Source organism: Triticum urartu, chromosome 5A (assembly GCF_056163025.1).
Source record: "Triticum urartu cultivar PI428250 chromosome 5A, HENAU_Tu73, whole genome shotgun sequence".
NCBI lineage: Eukaryota > Viridiplantae > Streptophyta > Magnoliopsida > Poales > Poaceae > Triticum > Triticum urartu.
The window spans coordinates 587,093,477-587,116,798 of NC_141877.1; the positions used below are offsets into that span (position 1 = coordinate 587,093,477).

Sequence of the window (23,322 nt, forward strand, 5' to 3'; positions counted from 1 at the left end):
AATAGGAATCACGACTTGCATGTCGATGAGTATGACAACCGGCAGGAGCCATAGGAGTTGTCTTAATTTATTTATGACCTACGTGTCAACATAAACGTCATGTAATTACTTTACTTTATTGCTAAAGCGTTAGCCATAGTAGTAGAAGTAATAGATGACGAGACAACTTCAAGAAGACATGATGATGGAGATCATGATGATGGAGATCATGGTGTCGTGCCGGTGACAACGATGATCATGGAGCCCCGAAGATGGAGATCAAAAGGAGTAAAATGATATTGGCCATATCATGTCACTATTTGATTGCATGTGATGTTTATCATGTTTTACATCTTATTTGCTTAGAATGACGGTAGCTTAAATAAGATGATCCCTCACTAAAATTTCAAGAAAGGTGTTCCCCCTAACTGTGCACCGTTGCGAAGGTTCGTTGTTTCGAAGCACCACGTGATGATCGGGTGTGATAGATTCTAACGTTCGAATACAACGGGTGTAAGCCAGATTTACACAGCAAAAACACTTAGGTTGACTTGACGAGCCTAGCATGTACAGACATGGCCTCGGAACACGGAAGACCGAAAGGTCGAGCATGAGTCGTATAGAAGATACGATCAACATGAAGATGTTCACCGATGTTGACTAGTCCGTCTCACGTGATGATCGGACACGGCCTAGTTGACTCGGATCATGTTTCACTTAGATGACTAGAGGGATGTCTATCTGAGTGGGAGTTCATTAGATGAACTCAATTATCATGAACGTAGTCTAAATTGTCTTTGCAAATATGTTGTAGATAAATAGCTCATGTTGTAGCTCCCTGTTTCAATACGTTCCTAGAGTAAGATTAAGTTGAAAGATATTGTAAGCAATGATGCGGACTGGGTCCGTAGTCCGAGGAGTGTCCTCACTGCTACACAGAAGGATTACGTCTTTTGATGCACCGCTCGATGTGCAAACCCCTACAACGTCGTCTGTGGATGTTGTGAACACCTGACAGACACGTCCTGATGACTACTTGATAGTTTAGTGCACCATACTTTACGGCTTAGAATCGGGATTCCAATGACGTTTTAAACGCCATAGAACATATGAGATGTTCCAAGAGCTGAAATTGGGATTTCAGGCTCATGCCCGTGTTGAGAGGTGTGAGACCTCTGACAAGTTCTTTAGCCAACAAGATGGAGGAGAATAGCTCAGCTAGTGAGCATGTGCTCAGAATGTCTGGGTGCTACAATCACTTAAATCAAGTGGGAGTTAAACTTCCAGATAAGATAGTGATTGATAGAGTTCTGTAGCCACTATCACTAAGCTACTAGATCTTCGTGATGAACTATGACATGCAAGGGATGGAGTTGATCCTGGAGCTGTTCGCGGTGCTTAAGACCGTAAAGGGTAGAAATCAAGAAGGAGCATCAACTGTTGATGGTTTAACAAGACCACTGGTTTCAAGAAGGGCAAGGGCTAGAAGGGAAACTTCATGGATGGCAAACCAGTTGCCGCTCTAGTGAAGGAACCCAAGGTTGAACCAAAACCCAAGACTAAGTGCTTCTATTGTAAGGGGAACGGTCACTGGTAGCGGAATTACCCCAAATGCATGGTAGATAAGAAGGCTGGCAACTTCAACAAAGTATATACGTGTTATTAATGTGTACCTCGCTAGTACTCCTGGTAGCACCTGGGTATTGGATACTGGTTCAGTTGCTATTACTGGTGACTTGAAGCAAAAGCTACGGACTAAACGGAGACTGGCTAAGGGCGAGGTGACGATGTGTGTTGGAAGTGTTTCCAAAGTTGATGAGATCACCATCGCACGCTCCATCTGCCTTCGGGATTAGTATTGAACCTAGATACATGTTATCAGGTGTCTACGTTGAGCATGAATATGATTAGATCATGTTCATTGCAATACGGTCATTCATTTAAGTTAGAGAATAATGGTTATTCTGTTTTACATGAATGATACCTTTCATGGTCATGCACCCTATGTGAATGGTTCATTGAATCTTGGTCGTGGTAATACACATGTTCACACCAAAAGATGTAGAGTTAATAATGATAGTACCACTTTCTCGTGGCACTGCCGCTTAAGTCATATTGGCGTAAGATGCATGAAGAAACTCCATGTCGATGGATGTTTGGAGTCACTTGATTTTGAATCGCTTGACACATGCGAGCCATGCCTCATGGGCAGGATGACTAAGACCCCGCTTTTAGGTACAATGAAACGGGCAAGTGACTTGTTGGAAATCATACATGCTGATGCGTGTGATCCAATGAGAATTGAAGCGTGCGGTGGATATCGCTATTTTCTCATCTTCACTGACGATTTGAGTAGATATAGGTATATTTACTTAATGAAGCACAAGTCTGAAACGTTTGAAAAGTTCAAGCAATTTCAAAGTGAAGTTAAGAATCATCATAACAATAAGATCATGTTCCTACGATCTGATCAAAAGGGGATTTTCTGAGTTATGAGTTTGGCAATCACTTAAGACATTGTGGAATTGTTTCACAGTTGAAGCCACCTGGAACACCACAAGGTAATGGTGTATCCGGACGTCGTAATCGAACACTATGAGATATGGTGCGATCTATGATGTCTCTTACCAATCTACCGTTTTCATTTTGAGGTTATGCGTTAGAGACAGCTGCATTCACTTTAGATAGGACACCATCTTAGTCCATTGAGACGACATCGTATGAACATTGGTTTGGCAAGAAACCAAAGTTTTCATTTCTTAATGTTTGGGGCTGCGATGCTTAAGGCTTCAGCCAGAGAAGCTCGAACCCAAAGCGTACAAACACATCTTCATAGGATACCCAAAGGTGACAGTAGGGTATACCTTCTATCTCAGATCCGAGGGCAAATTGTTTGTCACTAAGAACGGGTCCTTTCTCGAGAAGGAGTTTCTCTCGATAGAATTGAGTGGGAGGAAGATACAACTTGATGAGGTTGTCGAACCTTTATTTCAACTAGAGAGTGATGCAACACAGAAAGATGTTTTCTGTGGAGCCTACGTCTGTTGAATAGGAAGTTAATGATAGTGATCATGAAGCTTCAGATCAATTTGCTATCGAACCTCGTAGGTCGAGAAGGATATGTACTACTCCTAAGTGGTACGGTAATCCTGTCTTAGATATCATGTTGTTAGACAACAATGAACCTACGAGCTATGGAGAAGCGATGGTGGGCCCGTATTCCGACAAATGGTTAGAAGCCATGAAATCCGAGACAGGATCCATGTATCAGAACAATGAATGGACTTTGGTGGACTTGCCCGATGATCGGCAAGCCATCGAGATAAATGGATCTTTGAGAAGAAGACGGACGTGGGCGGTAATATTACCGTCTATGAAGCTCGACTTGTGGGAAAGAGTCTTTTCACAAGTTCAAGGAGTTGACTACGATGAGAATTTCTCACCCGTAGCGATGCTTAAGTCCGTCGGAATCATGATAGCATTAGCTGTATTTTTCGATTATGAAATCTTACAGATGGATGTCAGAACAAGTTTTCTTACCAGTTTTCGTAAGAAAAGTTGTATGTGATACAATAAAAGGTTTTGTCGATCCTAAGGATGCTAAAAGGTATGCTGGCTCCAGCAATCCTTCTATGGACTAGAGCAAGCATCTCGGAATCGGAATATATGTTTTGATGGAGTGATCAAAGCTTTTAGGTTTATACAATGTTTGCTAGAAACTTGTATTTACAAGAAAGTGAGTGGGAGCACTACAACATTTCTGATAAGTATATGTGGATGACATATTGTTGATATGAAATAATGTAGAATTTCTGGAAAGCATAAAAGGTTGTTTGAAGAGTGTTTTTCAAAGGAAGACCTGGATAAAGCTGCTTACATATTGGGCATCAGGATCTATAGAAATAGATCAAGACGCCTGATGATACTTTCAAAGAACGCACACCTTGACATGTTTTTGAAGGAGCTCAAAATAGATCAGCCAAAGAAGGGGTTTTTACCTGAGTTGTAAGGTGTGAAGTTGAGTAAGACTCAAAGCTTGACCACGGCATAAGAAAGAGAAAGGACGAAGGTTGTCCCCTATGCTTTTGTCATAGGCTCTATACGGTATGCCATGCTGAAGTACCGCACCTGATGTGTGCCTTGCCACATGTCTGGCAGGAGGGTACAAAGGTGATCTAGGAGTAGATCACCAGATAGCGGTCAAAATTATCCTTAGAGGAATAAGGAAATGTTTCTCGGTTATGGAGGTGATAAAGAGTTCGACGTAAAGAGTTACATCGATGCAAGCTTGACACCTATCCGGATAGCTCTGAGTAGAGATACCGGATACGTATAATGGAGCAACAATTTGGAATAGCTCCAAGTGGAACGTGGTAGCAGCATCTATGATATAAAGTTTTGCGAAATACATAGGGATCTGAATATGGCAAGACCCGTTGACTACAACCTCTCTCACAAGCATAACATGATCAAACCCAGAACTCTTTGAGTGATTATCACATAGTGATGTGAACTAGATCAATGAGTCTAGTAGACTCTTGGATGTAGGTCACATGGCGATGTGACCTGTGAGTGTTAATCACATGGCGATGTGAACTAGATTATTGACTCTAGTGCAAGTGGGAGACTGTTGGAAATATGCCCTAGAGGCAATAATAAAATGGTTATTATTATATTTCCTTGTTCATGATAATCGTTTATTATCCATGCTATAACTGTATTGATAGGAAACTCAGATACATGTGTGGATACATAGACAACACCATGTCCCTAGTAAGCCTCTAGTTGACTAGCTCGTTGATCAATAGATGGTTACGGTTTCCTGACCATGGACATTGGATGTCGTTGATAACGGGATCACATCATTAGGAGAATGATGTGATGGACAAGACCCAATCCTAAGCCTAGCACAAAGATCGTGTAGTTCGTATGCTAAAGCTTTTCTAATGTCAAGTATCATTTCCTTAGACCATGAGATTGTGCAACTCCCGGATACCGTAGGAGTGCTTTGGGTGTGCCAAACGTCACAACGTAACTGGGTGGCTATAAAGGTTCACTACAGGTATCTTCGAAAGTGTCTGTTGGGTTGGCACAAATCGAGACTGGGATTTGTCACTCCGTGTAAACGGAGAGGTATCTCTGGGCCCACTCGGTAGGACATCATCATAATGTGCACAATGTGATCAAGGAGTTGATCACGGGATGATGTGTTACGGAACGAGTAAATAGACTTGCCGGTAACGAGATTGAACAAGGTATCGGGATACCGATGATCGAATCTTGGGCAAGTATAATACCGCTAGACAAAGGGAATTGAATACGGGATTGATTAAGTCCTTGACATCGTGGTTCATCCGATGAGATCATCGTGGAACATGTGGGAGCCAACATGGGTATCCAGATCCCGCTGTTGGTTATTGACCGGAGAGTTGTCTCGGCCATGTCTGCATGACTCCCGAACCCGTAGGGTCTACACACTTAAGGTTCGATGACGCTAGGGTTATAGGGAAAGTATGTATGTGGTTACCGAATGTTGTTCGGAGTCCCGGATGAGATCCCAGACGTCACGAGGAGTTCCGGAATGGTCCGGAGGTAAAGATTGATATATAGGAAGTATGGTTTTGGCCACCGGAAGTGTTCCGGGCATCACCGGTAGTGTACCGGGACCACCGGAGGGGTCCGGGGGTCCACCGGGAGGGTCCACCAGCCCCGGAGGCCTACATGGGCCAATAGTGGGAAGGGACCAGCCCCTAGGTGGGCTGGGGCGCCTCCCACCAAGGCCCAAGGCGCCTCCAAGAGGGGAAGGGGGCAAACCCTGGGGCAGATGGGCCCTAAGGCCCACCTCAGGCGCGCCTCCCCCTCTCCCCCTTGTGGCCGCCACCCTAGATGGGATCTAGGGCTGCCGCCACCCCTAGGGAGGAAACCCTAAGTGGGGGCGCAGCCCTCCCTCTCCCCCTATATATAGTGGAGGCAAAGGGGCAGCCCAACACACGATTCAATCTCCCTGTTGGCGCAGCCCTACCCCTCTTCCTCCTCGTCTCTCATAGTGCTTGGCGAAGCCCTGCTGGAGTCCCGCGCTTCTCCACCACCACCACGCCGTCATGCTACTGCTGGATGGAGTCTTCCCCAACCTCTCCTTCTCCCCTTGCTGGATCAAGGCGTAGGAGACGTCACCGGGCTGTACGTGTGTTGAACACGGAGGTGCCGTCCGTTCGGCACTAGGATCATCGGTGATTTGAATCACGACGAGTACGACTCCATCAACCCCGTTCACTTGAACGCTTCCGCTTAGCGATCTACAAGGGTATGTAGATGCACTCTCCTTCCCCTCGTTGCTAGATTACTCCATAGATTGATCTTGGTGATGCGTAGAAAATTTTGAATTTCTGCTACGATCCCCAACAGATGCGGCAGAGGCAGCGGCAGATACGGCAAGGGTGGCCAAGCTCAAGTGCAAGTAAGACTATATCGCCGGGCGCTTGCAAGGCTACATTGTCATCTTCGACTCCTCCTCCAACGTCGACCCACCTTCTGCCGCAGACTCCTACAGCTGCGCCGGCGACCGGAAGGGCAAAGGGCCGTGAGGAAGTGGTGATGACCCGTCTTAATTTCAAGTGTTTAGATGTAGCTTGAACTTGGTCGTCATCCAATGTGTATTATGTGAACTTTGTTTATCTTTTAAAGATCCGGTTGTGATCTTTTGATGAACTGATTGTGCATTTCTATGTCGGTTTTTATGTCCACTTATGATCTACATATTTTTTATTAATGTTGCATGATTTAGGATGGATACAAGGGACAGAGAGATACGCCGGTGTGGAGGCACGGATATAAAGAGTGCCATGTTCGTGTTTACGAGCGTGCCCGGGCGCGTCCGGGGACGTATAGGGGGCGGATTTGCCAAATCCGGTTGTAGATACTCTTGGGTCCTGCTATCTGCTTCGGGTACTACCACATCTAAGTGCAAGCCATACCATCCAACAAATGAAAATAATAATGAATTCCTACCAACCTTTGCTCTTATGAATAGTGATTTCACATCGCTGCCCTTTATATACACAACGGCATCCTCATTCGAGCAGATTGCAACCTTCATATTTTCATTTAATCTCAAGGTGTGGTAGAAGTTTCTTTTCTTAATCGAGTATAGGATGAGAGAAGACACAAAACAAATGCAATAGCCTATGGGAATAGAATACATTGGGAATACTGATGGTACCACAAGTGAAGGACCACTAAGAGAAAAACGAGATATTAGATCTCCACGAGAGTGAAATGTTACGGTACTCATCCTTCTTCGTTCATGGTTTGGGTTGGGGCTGCAGCTCCGCAGTTGTGAATTAGATGGTTTGTGAGTGTGGTAAACAGGAAAAGACAATGGATCATTTTCATCCCCCATGTTTCTTTTATGGATTTACTAGTAAGGAAAGAAATCTTTCAGAACGGACCATGAAACAGACGACGATTCAAACTCGTGACTCATATAATTAGTTGTTTTATTAGGTTTTTCACCTTATGATAAGCTTTGCTTCATCTATGACGTGTTTGATAGTGTGTCCTGCAACAGTTCTTGGCCAGCACGGCACTAAAAGCACCTTAGAGCATCTCCAGCCGTTGGCCCCTCAGGAGGCGCTAAAAATCGCTCCCTGCGACGCACCGGCGCAAATCGCCTGCTCGGAGCGTGATGCCCCTCAGTCGCGATGCCCATGTTTTTTTGAAAATTAAATTCCGGCACAAACACGGTGCAAATTCAACCAAATTTCGGCGAGCTCATACATCTTTAAAGTATTTTACAAAAATGAAAAAAAAACGCTACTAGGCCCGCCGTGTCCCTCGCCGCTCCTCGCCGCCCGCCGCCCTTGCAGCTCTACATGCCGAGGAGGCTATAGAACCGCGTGTAGTCGCAGCCGCCGTCGCCTCCTCCGCGGCCGCCGTCCCTGCTGCAACCCTCCTCAGGTTGGAGCGGCGGGTTGGATAGTCCGAGAGCGATCTCGTCCTCGTCGCTGTCGAGGATCACCACGCCGTGCTCGTCCTCGCGCCCACGCTTGCGGGCGGCTATCTACTCCAGGGCCCAGCGCTACCGGACCGTCTCGTCATGGAGGTAGTCATCCCGCGCCCACCGTAGGGCGTCCTCGTTGGAGAATCCGCGCCGGGCTATCTCCTCGTACTCCGCGGGAAGGCCGGGCTCCAGCTTCGGCCTAACGAGGACGAGGCGGCCAGAGGCGGGGGCGGAGTCGTCGATGCGGACGCCGGAGTTGCGGGTGCGCGCGCTGACAGGCGTGTCCTTGGGGCTCCGGCTTGACGGGGCGGAGGCAGGGAGAGTCGGATGAGCGGCCGGACGAGGAGGAGGACGCCCCCGGATCCATGCGCCTCGGCATCCACGAGCTCCCACGCCGGCGAGAGATGGACGGGGGAGCGGGGTACTCCAGCCTTGGTGTGTTGCTGATCAAGTGTAATATAGCAGGGTTTTTACGCCCAAACTACGGATGTCGTGTTCTCCACAGGGATCTAGAACTTCGAAGCACACATTCGAAACATTCAGAACAACGGAACAGATGGATCAAACCGTAGTGATAACAAGCAGCCACTAGCACAAGTTAAAACCAAATAATAAGCAGCAGAGGTAAAGGGTTCAGAAATAGGATAGTCTCTTTTTAGTGGTTTACTTGTAATCAAACGGACAAGTAACACTAGCAGATGGAAGAGGGTTCAGACATCACACACAACTCATGCAACCAATTAAAGTAACAATAGCTCACAGGACAATAACTACTAACTCAATATCCAGCAAAGGGTCACAACAATTCAGCAAGGATACATGAGGATTCAGCAAAGGTACACAAGTAACAAGGTAAATTTCAGACTCAATAGTGCATATGTTTAGGGAACAGGAACAAGAGAAGATAGAGATTCAAAGCCTATGGGTCTTGATGATCTTCAATTCGAAGCTGAAGAGGTTGCAGGCGAAGAAGGGACCACATTGGAGATGATCTGTAGTAGGAGAGGCTTCCGCGTGGTCGTTGAGGAAGAGTAGCAGAGAAGATTCCTTGGGAAGATCCGGAGCAGAGCACCACCAGAAGGCCCGACGCCCCTGGCCTTTAGTCAATCCTCTCCCTCTCAGCAGCGAGGAGGAGGGGAGAAGGAGTGGCAGCGGCAAGGCTTAGGAGATGCGGCGCTGGTGGTGACGATGATACTGGATGATGGCGCTGGTTATGGTGGAGGCGGGTGATGGAGATGGTGCAGGCGCTTTGGTGGATCAGGCGGCGCTGGCGGCGGCGTTGATGGAGGCGTAGTAGTGGATCCGGTCGTTACCCTACCTCCCTGGCCTTTGTTTGGTGTGGTGGGTGAATAGCGAGGAGGACCAGCCGCGCGTGGCAAGAGACAGCTGTCTGGCCGGTCGCGCCAACCCCCGGCTCCTCTCACGCGTGCCACAGGACGCTTCCTCTGGTTCTTTTCGGTTTTGCCCCCTTTAGAACTGAACTCTTCTCCAAGTTGATCCCTGCTTTAGTGTTGGAAGCATTTTCGATGAAGATTGGGTGCCTAAACGCACCAATTCTGCATAATATGAAGAAGTGTTGTAAGAAATGTCATAATAGGAACATTTCTGTAGGAATGAATATTTTATAAGTAATTATTGTGGTCAAATGTTTAACTTGAGATGCAAAAAGGCTTAAAATACTATATGCGTAAATGTGCTATCAATTTCCCCCACACCCAGATCTTTGCTTGTCCTCAAGTAAAGGAGAATGATGGTGACACTACCCACACTGCCTAGTAAAGATGCACTTTTGGAAAGATAGTAATTCCGACAATACTGGAACTAGGCAACTGTACTCTACTGAAGCTAGATTGTGATAAGCAATAATTTATAACACACTATAAATGTTCCAAGTCAATGGCCTTGAGTGAAAGTGAATCCTATTAATCAAGAGCTGACTGTGTCTTCAGCCCTAAGATAAGCTGGGACCCCAAAATCAATTAAAAAACAAGTTACTTATTGAATTTAAAGCACAAGTGAAGATATTATATCAGTCTCACCGAAGGAGCATACTACCGATCCCGAGAACATAGTATACACCTGGCTCAACCAATTATTATTATTATTATTATTATTATTATTATTATTATTATTATTATTATTATTATTATTATTATTATTATTATCATTGTTATCTCCCCAAAGGAACATACCACTGATCCAGAGAACATGGTATACACCTGGTTTGATAATTATAGCAAATTTTAGTTATTGTCTCCCCAAAGGAACATACCACCGATCCAGAGAACATGGTATACACCTGGTTCGACAAACCAGATTTCACAAGCCACCGATCCAGGCAACATGACATGCTACTGTAGGTTGATCGGACTTAAATAATTATAAATATTTTATTTATTTATACGAAGATTACTTAGCTTAAGTAAAATAGGAGTAATTGAAAGAGAAATCCATAGCTAATGGCACTGTTTTTCACAGACTACAGATCCAGAGATCATAGTTACTACTTAAGTGCCCCCAGCTACTTAGCTTAACTTGGGACAGTCAGACACAGCACATCAATTCATCAGTAGGTTTCACTTAGACTCAAGGCATTCCCATTGAACATTTACACGGAGGTATAAAGTATTCATTATCACAATTTACCATAAGAAGAATACATCTGCATAGTTTTAGTATTAAGAGAATAAACAATCTTCTTGAGGTAAATCCTACTTTCCAGTGATGAGTAACGTGTCACAGTGCAGAAAAAGAAAGATTTTCAAGGCAATTCAATGCCAGTCCTCATACTAAATTTTCTAAAGGTTTCTTCAAGTGGAACGGAATCACCTGGTATTTGTATAATCTTCTCCCCTAGTTTCTTTTCTCCACTCTTCTCGTTTTGTATTCCCTGTTTGTGCTTCCCTTGCCTTTATTCGCTGAAAAAGAAAGACATAAACACATAAAAACTCTTCTGTGAAAACTAAATAGAAAAGGAACTTATTAAAGATTCAGGTTGCCTCCTGAAAAGCGCTTGTTTTAGGTCTTTAGCTCGACCATGTCTCTTCAGTAGGGGTCAGGGTCCTGCAGGGATTGATATCACCCCTTGGCTCCCCTCGCCTTCTTGAATTTCCTTCTCCAGGTCTTGATCTTCGCTTGCATTCTCATCTTCAGAAATCAGAGGTGTGTCTCCAGGGATATAGGGCTTCAGTCTTTGACCGTTTACAAGGAAGAGACCTCCAGAAGTACTTTGCACTTGGATAGCACCACTTTTCAGAATCTTCTTCACCTTGCAAGGGCCATACCATCTTGACTTGAATTTACCGGGAAATAAATGAAACCTCGTATCGTAGACCAATACCAACTGTCCAAGATGAAATTCTTTCCTCAATATATGCTTATCATGCCAGATCTTGGTCTTTTCTTTGTAAATTCTTGCACTCTCGTAAGAGTCAGCTCTCGGTTCTTCCATTTCACAGAGTTGAAGTTTTCTATGTTTTCCTGCTGTATCAAGGTCCATATTGAGTTTCCTTATTGCCCATTGAGCTTTGTGTTCAAGTTCAACAGGTAGATGACATGCTTTTCCATATATTAACCTGAATGGTGACATTCCAATTGGTGTTTTATAAGCTGTCCTATATGCCCAAAGTGTGTCTGGTAATTTCAGTACCCAGTCAGACCTTGACTTTGATACCTTCTCGAGGATAGCCTTTATTTCTCTATTAGAGAGCTCCACCTGTCCATTTGCTTGTGGGTGATATGGAGTTGTAATTCTGTGATTATGAACTCCATATTTTGCTAAGAGAGATTCTAGTTGGGAGTTGTTGAAATGCGTTCCTCCATCACTGATAACAATCCGTGGCACACCAAATCTTGGAAAGATCACTTGCTTGAATAAATTGCAAACTGACTTGGAATCGGCATTGACGGTTGGTACAGCCTCAACCCATTTTGACACATAGTCCACTGGAACCAATATGTATTTGTACCCTTTTGATGATGGCAAGGGTCCAACATAATCAATTCCCCATACATCAAAGAGCTCTACTTCAAGAATTCCTTTTTGAGGCATCTCTTACCTTTTTGAAATCTTTCCAGTTCTCTGACAAGGATCACAAGCTTCAATATAGGAATGTACATCCTTGAATAAAGTTGGCCAACAAAATCCTGCTTGCAAAACTTTTGCTTGAGTCTTTCGAGTACTTGCATGACCTCCATAAGGGGATGAATGGCAATGATAAATCACACTTTTAGTTTCACCTTCCAGCAAGCATCTTCGAACAATACCATCAGCACAATGCTTGAATAAGTAAGGTTCATCCCAAAAGAAGTGCTTCATATCTGATAGGAATTTTTTCTTCTTTTGATACCCAAAATCTGTAGGAACTTTGTTACAGACCAGATAATTAACTATATCTGCGTACCATGGTGTATAGTTTTGTATACTAGTCACTTGCATAAGATTGATACCTGGTGAAACATCATTGATTGGCAAGGAGTCTAATGCATTGTTTTGCAATCTCGACAAGTGATCTGCCACAACATTTTCAGCTCCTTTCTTGTCCTTGATTTCCATATAAAATTCTTGAAGCAAGAGTATCCATCTAATTAACCTTGGCTTGGCTTCTTTCTTGCTGAGTAGATATCTTATTGCAGCGTGGTCTGTATAAACTGCCAACAACTCCTTTTCGGTGGTTGTGTAATTAGCTTGAGCATCATCAAGTGTTTTGCTAGCATGGTATATTACATGCAAATCTTTTCCTTTTCTTTGTCCAAGTACCGCACCTACAGCAAAGTCACTTGCATATTATCTCAAATGGTAATTCCCAGTCAGGGGATTGCACTACTGGAGCTGTGACCAATGCTTCCTTGAGCAGGTTGAAGGATTTTTCACATTGTGCATCAAAGTTGAACTTAACATCATTGTTTAGGAGATTAGTGAGGGGTTTGGCGATCTTTGAGAAATCCTTTATGAATCTTCTGTAGAACCCAGCATGTCCCAAAAAGCTCCTCACTCCCTTCACATTTACAGGTGGTGGAAGTTTTGATATTACTTCGACTTTTGCTTGATCAACCTCAATTCCTCTTTTAGATACCAAATGTCCCAAAATAATTCCTTCCCTTACAAGAAACTGACACTTCTCCCAGTTTAGGACTAGATTGTGTTCTGAACACCTCTGAAGAACTGCTGCCAGATTATTCAAGCAATCTTCATAACTTTTTCCAATGACTGTAATATCATCTATGAACACCTCCACTTTAATTCCTATCATATCTGAGAATATAGAGAGTATAAACCTTTGAAATGTTGGGGGTGCATTACAAAGTCCATAAGCTAATCTTTTGTAAGCAAATGTTCCGTATGGGCAAGTGAAAGTTGTTTTGTCTTGATCATCCGGGTGAATTGGGATTTGCAAGAATCCTGAATACCCATCTAAGCGGCAGAAATATTCATGCCCAGCAAGCCTTTCCAGCATTTGGTCAATAAATGGTAAAGGAAAATGGTCCTTCCTTGTTACTTCATTTAACTTTCTGAAATCATTGACCATTCTCCACCCTATGACAGTCCTACTAGGAATAGTTTGCCCTTGTTCGTTTTCAACGACAGTTATTCCTCCTTTTTTGGGCACCATGTGAATGGGACTCACCCACTCGCTGTCCGAAATTGGGTATATGATATCAGCAGAGAGCAATTTCAGAATCTCCTTTTTGACCACCTCTTGCAAATGGGGATTTAACCTTCTTTGGTTTTCTCTAATTGGCACACTGCTTTCTTTCAAGTAAATCCTATGAGAGCAGACAACAGGGTTTATCCCTTTCATATCATCAATCGAATATCCGATAACATCCTTGTACTTTTGCAAAACTGCTTGAAGCCCTTTTATTTGCATTTCCGTCAACTCACTGTTTACGATAATTGGCCACCGGTTTTCATTATGTAAGAATGCATACTTCAAACTTTCTGGAAGTTGTTTCATTTCTACTTGCCTTGGTTGCATCTTCTCTAATGACCTTGCACAACTTTCCAACATGCTCACAGGTCTGATTTCCTTGTATCTGATTTCACTATTGTCCTCCTCAACTACTTCACAACAATTACTTCCATACCTCTCTTCATAACCTTCTTCCACACATTTCTTTAATGTATCAATTTTGTAGCAGTGTTCTTCACTTTGCGGAACATGTGTTGCATGCTTCATGTCAAACTCCACCTTTTCATTTCCGAACCTCAAGATCAATTTAGCTTCTTGGACATCAATAAGTGCACCAGCTGTGGCCAGAAATGGTCTACCAAGAATCACAACCTCACTCTTGTCCTCCATATCTAGCACTACAAAGTCAACCGGATAAGCAAACTTCCCAACTTTGATTGGAACATCCTCAAGAATTCCAACAGGTCTCCTATATGTTCTATCGGCCAACTGAAGAGTTATGGATGTTGGATTTAATTCTCCCAAGAACATCCTTTTGCTAACTGAATGTGGTAACACACTAACACTTGAACCCAAGTCACATAGAGCACTGTAAGTTTTGTTTCCAATCACACATGGCACACAAAAACTTCCTGGATCATCCAATTTTTCAGGCATGGAGTTCTGAATTATTGCACTACATTCCTTTGATAGAGTTACAACTTCTGGCTCAGACATGCTTCTTTTCTTTGTTAATAATTCCTTGAAATATTTGGCATACATCGGAACATGCAAGACGGCTTCAAGAATAGGAATAGTAATCTGAACTCCTTTCATAGTTCCCAAAAATTTGGCAAATTGCTTGTCATCTTTGGGTTTGTTGAACCTCTCAAGAAAGGGAATGTTGTTGGTTGTTATTGCTTCCTCTAGCAAAGGCTCATCTCTTGTTTGAAAACCAGGAAATTCGACTTCAGTTTCAATTCGATTATCAACTTCTTTCTCCTTTATTTTCTCTAATGATGTTGAAGGTGAAGTTCCGGATGAACTTGGCCTCATAGCAGGAGGCACATATGTCTTCGGAGTAGGAAATAATGGTCCTGTCATGGCTCCAATCCTTGTAGTCACTACATCAACTGAAGATATCACCCCACAGTGAGCTTTCGGGTTTGGAATTGGTTGAGCAGGCAGCCTTGCTTCATTTTCTCCCACCATACTATCCATTTTGCTCACATGCATCTTAACAGAATCTTTTAAGCCATTAACTTCATTTGCCATCTTGTTCATTAATTCCAACTGCATCTTCATGATTTCCTCCATTCCATTTGACTGAACATTTTGTTGTTCATTCTGCCTCGGCAGTTGAAATTGACTTGGAAGATTTGGTGATCGATTTCCTTGTACTGTCGATCCACTTGCATATGACTGATTGTTCTTGTACAACAAGTTTGGATGGTTCCTCCAAGAAGGATTATAGCTATTTGAGAATGGACCTTGACCTTGAGCATAACTTACTTCTGAAACCGATGATCCAATTGCTGAATAGAAGGTACATTCTGTTGAAGGATGACCTGCTGAAGGAAATATGCCCTAGAGGCAATAATAAAGTTATTATTTATTTCCTTATATCATGATAAATGTTTATTATTCATGCTAGAATTGTATTAACCGGAAACATAATACATGTGTGAATACATAGACAAACAAAGTGTCACTAGTATGCCTCTACTTGACTAGCTCGTTAATCAAAGATGGTTATGTTTCCTAACCATGAGCAATGAGTTGTTATTTGATTAACGAGGTCACATCATTAGTTGAATGATCTGATTGACATGACCCATTCCATTAGCTTAGCACCCGATAGTTTAGTATGTTGCTATTGCTTTCTTCATGACTTATACATGTTCCTATAACTATGAGATTATGCAACTCCCGTTTACCGGAGGAACACTTTGGGTACTACCAAACGTCACAACGTAACTGGGTGATTATAAAGGAGTACTACAGGTGTCTCCAAAGGTACATGTTGGTTTGGCGTATTTCGAGATTAGGTTTTGTCACTCCGATTGTCGGAGAGGTATCTCTGGGCCCTCTCGGTAATGCACATCACTTAAGCCTTGCAAGCATTGCAACTAAATGAGTTAGTTGCGGGATGATGTATTACAGAACGAGTAAAGAGACTTGCCGGTAACGAGATTGAACTAGGTATTGGAATACCGACGATCGAATCTCGGGCAAGTAACATACCGATGACAAAGGGAACAACGTATGTTGTTGTGCGGTCTGACCGATAAAGATCTTCGTAGAATATGTAGGAGCCAATATGGGCATCCAGGTCCTGCTATTGGTTATTGACCGGAGACGTGTCTCGGTCATGTCTACATTGTTCTTGAACCCGTAGGGTCCGCACGCTTAAGGTTACGATGACAATTATATTATGAGTTTATGCATTTTGATGTACCGAAGGTTGTTCGGAGTCCCGGATGTGATCACGGACATGACGAGGAGTCTCGAACTGATCGAGACATAAAGATTGATATATTGGAAGCCTATGTTTGGATGTCGGAAGTGTTCCGGGTGAAATCGGGATTTTACCAGAGTACCGGGAGGTTACCGGAACCCCCCCCCCCCCCCCCCCGCGAACCATATGGGCCTTGATGGGCCTTAGTGGAAAGGAGAAAGGGGCAGCCCAAGGTGGCCGCGCGCCTCCCCCCTTCCCCTAGTCCTATTAGGACTAGGAGAGGTGGCCGGCCCCCCTCTCTCTCTTTCCCCCCTCAAGGAATCCTATTCCAACTAGGATTGGGGGGGGGATCCTACTCCCAGAGGGAGTAGGACTCTCCTGGCGCGCCTCCTATGGCCGGCCAGCCTCCCCCCTCTAGTCCTTTATATACTGAGGCAGAGGCGCCCCAGAAACACACAAGTTGATCCACGTGATCTATTCCTTAGCCGTGTGCGGTGCCCCCTGCCACCATATTCCTCGATAATACAGTAGCGGAGTTTAGGCGAAGCCCTGCTGCTGTAGTGCATCAAGATCGTCACCACGCCGTCGTGCTGACGGAACTCTTCCCCGACACTTTGCTGGATCGAGTCCGGGGATCGTCATCGAGCTGAACGTGTGCTCGAACTCGGAGGTGCCGTAGTTTCGGTGCTTGATCGGTTGGATCATGAAGACGTACGACTACTTCCTCTACGTTGTGTCAACGCTTCCGCAGTCGGTCTGCGTGGGTACGTAGACAACACTCTCCCCTCTCGTTGCTATGCATCACCATGATCTTGCATGTGCGTAGGAAAAATTTTGAAATTACTACGAAACCCAACACCTGCTTGGCCACATACATCACACATTTGAGGCACACTTACTGAAGCTCCGGAGGCACCGATGCAATTTGACATGATACTATCCATCTTCTTGTTCAAGATGTCAAGCTGAGCCGCCATGCTATCATTTGCAGACACAAGTTGATCCACGTGATCTATTCCTTAGCCGTGTGCGGTGCCCCCTGCCACCATATTCCTCGATAATACAGTAGCGGAGTTTAGGCGAAGCCCTGCTGCTGTAGTGCATCAAGATCGTCACCACGCCGTCGTGCTGACGGAACTCTTCCCCGACACTTTGCTGGATCAGAGTCCGGGGATCGTCATCGAGCTGAACGTGTGCTCGAACTCGGAGGTGCCATAGTTTCGGTGCTTGATCGGTTGGATCGTGAAGACGTACGACTACTTCCTCTACGTTGTGTCAACGCTTCCACAGTCGATCTGCGTGGGTACGTAGACAACACTCTCCCCTCTCGTTGCTATGCATCACCATGATCTTGCATGTGTGTAGGAAATTTTTTGAAATTACTACGAAACCGAACAGTGGCATCCGAGCCTAGGTTATTTATGTTGATGTTATATGCACGAGTAGAACACAAGTGAGTTGTGGGTGATATAAGTCATACTGCCTACCAGCATGTCATACTTTGGTTCGGCGGTATTGTTGGACGAGACGACCCGGACCAACATTACGCGTACGCTTACGCGAGACCGGTTTCCCCGACGTGCTTTGCACACAGGTGGCTTGCGGGCGACTGTCTCTCCAACTTTAGTTGAACCAAGTGTGGCTACGGCCGGTCCTTGCGAAGGTTAAAACGGAGTCTATTTGACAAACTATCGTTGTGGTTTTGATGCGTAGGTGAGATTGGTTCTTGCTTAAGCCCGTAGCAGCCACGTAAAACTTGCAACAACAAAGTAGAGGACGTCTAACTTGTTTTTGCAGGGCATGTTGTGATGTGATATGGTCAAGGCATGATGCTAAATTTTATTGTATGAGATGATCATGTTTTGTAACCAAGTTATCGGCAGCTGGCAGGAGCCATATGGTTGTTGCTTTATTGTATGCAATGCAATCGCGATGTAATGCTTTATTTTATTACTAAGCGGTAGTGATAGTCGTGGAAGCATAAGATTGGCGAGACGACAACGATGCTACGATGGAGATCAAGGTGTCGCGCCGGTGACGATGGTGATCACGACGGTGCTTCGAAGATGGAGATCACAAGCACAAGATGATGATGGCCATATCATATCATTTATATTGATTGCATGTGATGTTTATCTTTTATGCATCTTATCTTGCTTTGATTGATGGTAGCATTATAAGATGATCTCTCACTAAATTATCAAGAAGTGTTCTCCCTGAGTATGCACCGTTGCCAAAGTTCGTCGTGCCCAGACACCACGTGATGATCGGGTGTGATAAGCTCTACGTCCATCTACAACGGGTGCAAGCCAGTTTTTGCACACGCAGAATACTCAGGTTAAACTTGACGAGCCTAGCATATGCAGATATGGCCTCGGAACACGGAGACCGAAAGGTCGAGCGTGAATCATATAGTAGATATGATCAACATAACGATGTTCACCATTGAAAACTACTCCATCTCACGTGATGATCGGTTATGGTTTAGTTGATTTGGATCACGTGATCACTTAGAGGATTAGAGGGATGTCTATCTAAGTGGGAGTTCTTAAGTAATATGATTAATTGAACTTAAATTTATCATGAACTTAGTCCTGGTAGTATTTTGCAAATTATGTTGTAGATCAATAGCTCGCGTTGTTGCTTCCCTGTGTTTATTTTGATATGTTCCTAGAGAAAATTGTGTTGAAAGATGTTAGTAGCAATGATGCGGATTGGATCCGTGATCTGAGGTTTATCCTCATTGCTGCACAGAAGAATTATGTCCTTGATGCACCGCTAGGTGACAGACCTATTGCAGGAGCAGATGCAGACGTTATGAACGTTTGGCTAGCTCAATATGATGACTACTTGATAGTTTAGTGCACCATGCTTAATGGCTTAGAATCGGGACTTCAAAGACATTTTGAACGTCATGGAGCATATGAGATGTTCCAGGAGTTGAAGTTAATATTTCAAGAAAATACCCGAGTTGAGAGATAAGAAGTCTCCAACAAGTTCTATAGCTAAAAGATGGAGGAGAATCGCTCAACTAGTGAGCATGTGCCCAGATTGTCTGAGTACTACAATCGCTTGAATCAAGTGGGAGTTAATCTTCCAGATAAGATAGTGATTGACAGAATTCTCTAGTCACCATCACCAAGTTAGTAGAACTTCGTGATGAACTATGATATGCAAGGGATAACGGAAACGATTCCCAAGCTCTTCGTAATGCGGAAATTGACGAAGGTAGAAATCAAGAAAAACATCAAGTGTTGATGGTAGACAAGACCACTAGTTTCAAGAAAAGGGCAGAGGGAAGAAGGGGAACTTCAAGAAGAACAGCAAGCAAGTTGCTGCTCAAGTGAACAAGCCCAAGTCTGGTCCTAAGCCTGAGACTAAGTGTTTCTACTACAAAGGGACTGGTCACAGGAAGCGGAACTACCCCAAGTGATTGGTAGATAAGAAGGATGGCAAAGTGAACATAAGTATATTTGATATACATGTTATTGATGTGTATTTTACTAGTGTTTATAGCAACCCCTCAGTATTTGATACTAGTTCAGTTGCTAAGATTAGTAACTCGAAACGGGAGTTGCAGAATAAACAAAGACTAGTTAAGGGTGAAGTGACGATGTGTGTTGGAAGTGGTTCCAAGATTGATATGATCATCATCGCACACTCCCTATACTTTCGGGATTAGTGTTGAACCTGAATAAGTGTTATTTGGTGTTTGCATTGAGCATGAATATGATTTGATCATGTTTATTGTAATACGGTTATTCATTTAAGTAAGAGAATAAATTGTTGTTCTGTTTACATAAATAAAACCTTATATGGTTACACACCCAATGAAAATAGTTCATTGGATCTCGATCGTAGTGATACACATAATCATAATATTGAAACCAAAAGATGCAAAGTTAATAATGATAAGTGCAACTTATTTGTAGCACTGTCGTTTAGGTCATATTGGTATAAAGCGCATGAAGAAACTCCATACTGATGGGATTTTGGAATCACTTGATGCTTGCGAACCATGCCTTTTGGGCAAGATGACTAAAACGCCGTTCTCCGGAACAATGAAGCAAGCAACAGATTTGTTGGAGATCATACATACTGATGTATGTGGTCCGATGAATATTAAGGCTTGCAGCAGGTATCATTATTTTCTGACCTTCACAGATGATTTCAGCAGGTATGGGGATATCTACTTGATGAAACATAAGTCTGAAACATTTGAACAGTTCAAAAATTTCAGAGTGAAGTGGAAAATCATCGTGACAAGAAAAAAAAAAGTTTCTACGATATGATCGCAGAGGTAAAATATTTGAGTTACGAGTTTGGTCTTCAATTAAAACAATGTGGAATAGTTTCACAAACTCATGCCACATGGAACACCACAGCATAATGGTGTCCGAACGTCATAACCATACTTTATTGGATATAGTGCAATCTATGATGTCTCTTACCGATCTACCACTATCGTTTTGGGGTTATGCATTAGAGACAGTTGCATTCACGTTAAATAGGGCACCATCTAAATCCATTGAGATGACACCGTATGAACTATGGTTTGGCAAGAAACCTAAGCTGTCGTTTCTCAAAGTTTGGGACTGCGATGCTTATGTCAAAAAGTTTTAACATGATAAGCTCGAACCCAAATCGGAGAAGTAAATCTTCATAGGATATCCAAAGGAAACTATTGGATACACCTTCTATCACAGATCCGAAGGCAAGACTTTTGTTGCTAAATTCAGAAACTTTCTAGAGAAGGAGTTTCTCTAGAAAGAAGTGAGTGGGAGGAAAGTAGAAAACTTGATAAGGTAATTGTACCTTCTCCCTTATTGGAAAGTAGTTCATCACAGAAATCTGTTCTTGTGACTACTACACCAATTAGTGAGGAAGCTAATGATGATGATCATGTAACTTCAGATCAAGTTACTACCGAATCTCGTAGGTAAACCAGAGTGAGATCCGCACCAGAGTGGTACGGTAATCCTGTTCTGGAAGTCGTGTTACTAGACCATGACGAACTTGCAAACTATGAGGAAGCGATGATGAGCCCAGATTCCGCGAAATGGTTTGAGGCCATGAAATCTGAGATATGATCCATGTATGAGAACAAAGTATGGACTTTAATGGATTTTGCCCGATGATCGGCAAGCCATAGAAAATAAATGGATCTTCAAGAGGAAGACGGACGCTGATAGTAGTGTTACTATCTACAAAGCTAGACTTGTCGAAAAATGTTTTTGACAAAGTTCAAGGTGTTGACTACGATGAAATTTTCTCACTCGTAGCGATGCTTAAGTCTGTCCAAATCATGTTACCAATTGCCGCAATTTTATGAAATCTGGCAAATGGATAAACAAAACTACATTCCTTAATGGATTTAAAGAAGAGTTGTATATGATACAACCAGAAGGTTTTGTCAATCCTAAAGGTGCTAACAAAATATGCAAGCTCCAGCGATCCATCTATGGACTGGTGCAAGCATCTCGGAGTTGGAATATACGTTTTGATAAGTTGATCAAAGCATATAGTTTTATACAGACTTGCGGTGAAGCCTGTATTTACAAGAAAGTGAGTGGGAGCACTACAGCATTTCAGATAAGTATATGTGTATGACATATTGTTGATCGGAAATAATGTAGAATTATTCTGTAAAGCATAAAGGAGTGTTTGAAAGGAGTTTTTCAAAGAAAGACTTCGGTGAAGCTGCTTACATATTGAGCATCAAGATCTATAGAGATAGATCAAGACGCTTGATAAGTTTTTTTCAATAAGTACATACCTTGACAAGATTTTGAAGTAGTTCAAAATGGAGCAGTCAAAGAAAGAGTTCTTGCCTGTATTACAAGGTGTGAAGTTGAGTAAGACTCAAAGCCCGACAACGGCAGAAGATAGAAAGAGAATGAAAGTCATTCCCTATGCCTCAGCCATGGATTCTATAAAGTATGCCATGCTGTGTACCAGATCTATTGTATACCCTACACTGTGTTAAGCAAGGGAGTATAATAGTGATCTAAGAGTAGATCACTGGACAGCGGTTAAAATTATCCTTAGTGGAATAAGGAAATATTTCTCAATTATGGAGGTGAACAAAAAGGTTCGTCGTAAAAAGTTACGTCGATGCAAGTTTTGACACAGATCTGGATGACTCTAAGTCTCGATCTAGATACATATTGAAAGTGGGAGCAATAAGCTAGAGTAGCTCCGTGCAGAGCATTGTTGACATAAATATTTGCAAAATACTTACGGATCTGAATGTGACAGACCCGTTGACTAAAATTATCTCACAAGCAAAACATGATCACACCTTAGTACTCTTTGGGTGTTAATCACATAGCGATGTGAACTAGATTACTGACTCTAGTAAAACCCTTTGGGTGTTGATCACATCACTGGTAGAAAAAGGGCCTATAGTCCCGGTTCGTAAGGGCCTTTAGTCCCGGTTCCGGAACCGGGACTAAAGTGTCGGTACTAATACCTCCCCCCTTTAGTCCCGGTTCAATCCAGAACCGGGACTAAAGGCCCTCCACGTGGGCAGTGCGCAGAGCCCAGTCAGGAGACCCTTTGGTCCCGGTTGGTGGCACCAACCGGGACCAATAGGCATCCACGCGTCAGCACTTCTGTGGCTGGGGTTTTTGTTTTTTTTTGAAAGGGGGGGGGGGGGTTGGGGGTTTTGGGGGGTTAATTTAGGTGTTTCATATATTGTGTTAGCTAGTTATAATTAATAGAGAGAAGTGTCCTCTGTTATGTCCGTGCTTGGTCGACGCTACGTACTATACATACGTATATAGAGAGGACTAGACACGCTAGCTAGCTAGTAAGCAAACGAAGGAAACAGAAGATCGTCATGAACATATATGCATATATACAGAGAGAAGTGATATCGACCACCTCTCCTTCTCCGAGAGATTGGTCGAACAACAAGTTCTCGTATATCTATCTGACACTACCGGCTACATATATACAATAATTATCTCTTACAAATATAATCATACGGACTC

The 23,322-nt window shown here is 43.3% G+C and overlaps 1 pseudogene; it reads right to left on the reverse strand.

Moving 5' to 3' along the window:
• Positions 1-8,056: 8,056 nt before the first annotated feature.
• LOC147973103 (uncharacterized) lies at positions 8,057-15,186 on the reverse strand (annotated as a pseudogene).
• Positions 15,187-23,322: the final 8,136 nt, after the last annotated feature.